General features: G+C 46.2%; 1 long non-coding RNA gene across 1 annotated transcript; it reads left to right on the top strand.

Moving 5' to 3' along the window:
• The first annotated feature begins 6 nt into the window (after nt 1–6).
• LOC129391957 (uncharacterized) lies at nt 7–2002 on the top strand. The gene is made up of 2 exons (XR_008616879.1): nt 7–917; nt 1111–2002. It is a non-coding gene; the product is annotated as an uncharacterized lncRNA (long non-coding RNA).
• Nucleotides 2003–2255: the final 253 nt, after the last annotated feature.

Here is a 2255-nt window from a genome sequence, read left to right on the forward strand (position 1 = left end):
AGTCTCTCTGCAATATGTGAAACCCAAATCAGATGTATCCCTTTTAAACTCAAACCATCTCCCTTCCAGATCCAATCCTTCACCCCTTATGTCATGATGGTGGTGGCCAGTCTCCCCAAGAAAGGATCACCCCAAAAATAAGATCACCTATGGCAGTAACCAGCTTTTATTCCTAACCTCAGCTCCCAACTATTAAGCATTTCCTGAGGTCCATGCTGTGCCTTTTGGTCTCTGGTTTGATCTGGGGCAAACAGATGAATTAATAGACTGCGGTGAGGGACCACAAAAACAGCAGCCTCTGGAAAAAAACCATTAAAAAAAATCAGTGGCAGGTCCAATAAATAATGCCACCTGCCCAGTGTAATCTGCTGACTCAGTTTACTGGACTATAAAAAGTGCCCAGTCCCCATCTGACCTGAGTTCTCGTGCTGTCTGTGGGACCACCAGAGGTTTTGTCCTCTGTCCACCTGGAAGCTGGCTATGGGAATGTGGCCATCTCGTGTCCCTCTTTGTCTGCTTCAAGTGTCTGCTGACTCTGCTCTGCCTTGTTTCCTGGCTGTAAACTAATTCCATCCATCCTTAACGGAAACCTAATCTGGCATGGGGTGTTTCTGGGAAGCACATGACTTCTGGGAATGGACAAGGAAGGGGAGTGAAACCAAAACTGTCATCTATGTCTGTGGGGATCTGGGTGAGGGTGGCCTCATGAATCTTGGAGTCGACTCCTCTTCAAGTAGGGACAGGCATTTGGCCTCAAAGGTGAGGTCCTTGAATGTTTGCTGATAGAGTGTGCATGATCCTTACTCAAATATTTGTCATCCATCTATATGCATTCACGTGTGCACACACGTGCGTGTGATTTTGGGGCTATCAGTGAAAACTGGAAGATCGTCGGGGTTGCTTATGCCCTTTTAGGGGTAGGTATGATTCAGTTTTTGCTTCATTTAATTCCAGAACCTTAACCTCAGCAGGCATGAGAGCTTTCACCTGGCAGAGAAATGTCCAGTGTTTAATGCATTTGGTTGCCGGAGCGTGCATGCCATGCTTCTCTGCTGTTTACTTAGTTTTTAAAAACCCATTTTGTTTTCTCTTGTTTCCTCTCTATTTCAGCCTAGTAACAGAAGGCCAGGCGAGACTGCACCACTGCTCATCACCCTGCGGCGTGATCCCTGCTCTTAGGTGCTGGGCAGAGGGGAGGGGCGGTCAGGGTAAGGATGGAGAGGGAGGAGTGGTGAGGGCTCAGGAGGAGAATGGGAAGAGCAGCAGTGTTGTAGTGAAGCAATTTCTTTTCCATGGAGTAGGAGTCCTAAAAAGTATAAGCAAAGGGAAAAATTGATTTTTTAAAACACTGATTGGAGGGTATAAATAGAAACAGGGAGATGCAGTATTATTTCTAAGGAATCACATTGTCATTTACTCCAGACTGGTGACGATATTTTTTAAAGCCAGTGCCCTGAGACCTCAGCTTTTATCAGAACCTCATGCCAGCCCAGGAATGCAGAAAATCACACTGTTGTCCTGTCTGTCCTGTAGCTTGGAACAGGGTAGGAGTTGACTACTAACCCTGGTTCCCCATACCATGAGATCAAAAAGTCATCTCCCCATTTGAAAGAGATATAGAGTATGTTCATGGGGGTAGTGGCTCAGCAAATCAGGTTTACTGGAGTCATGGGGCAGGTGGAGCAGGCTGTTCTCACTCCCTTCCCAACTTACCACTGATGTACCAGCCCACCGGTTCTCATGGGTAAGCTCTCGACAGCCACCCAGCATATGCCACAGTCCTACACTCTTGCCTTCCTCCATCCATGTCATGTGAAAGGACTCTTTTTAATAAATGAGCAAGTGTCCTAAGCAACATTATCCAGAGATTGTCCTTTCCATCCTCAAATACTGTGACTGGGATCACTCAACAGCACTGTGATGTATTATTTTCAATGAGGTGCCTTTCTTAACTGTCCAAATGCTGTCTTGTTTGGCCCCTAAATCAATAAAGTGTGTTAAACTTACCACTGATGTACCAGCCCACCGGTTACCATGGGTAAGCTCTCGACAGCCACCCAGCATATGCCACAGTCCTACACTCTTGCCTTCCTCCATGTCGTGTGAAAGGACCCTTTGTAATAAATGAGCAAGCGTCCTAAGTGACCTTATCCAAAGATTGTCCTTTCCATCCTCAAATCCTGTGACTGGGATCAGTCAACAACACTGTGATGTATTATTTTCAATGAGGTGCCTTAACTGTCCAAATGCTGCCT

This window comes from Physeter macrocephalus, unplaced genomic scaffold (genome assembly GCF_002837175.3).
Source record: "Physeter macrocephalus isolate SW-GA unplaced genomic scaffold, ASM283717v5 random_1206, whole genome shotgun sequence".
In the NCBI taxonomy this organism is placed as follows: Eukaryota; Metazoa; Chordata; class Mammalia; order Artiodactyla; family Physeteridae; genus Physeter; species Physeter macrocephalus.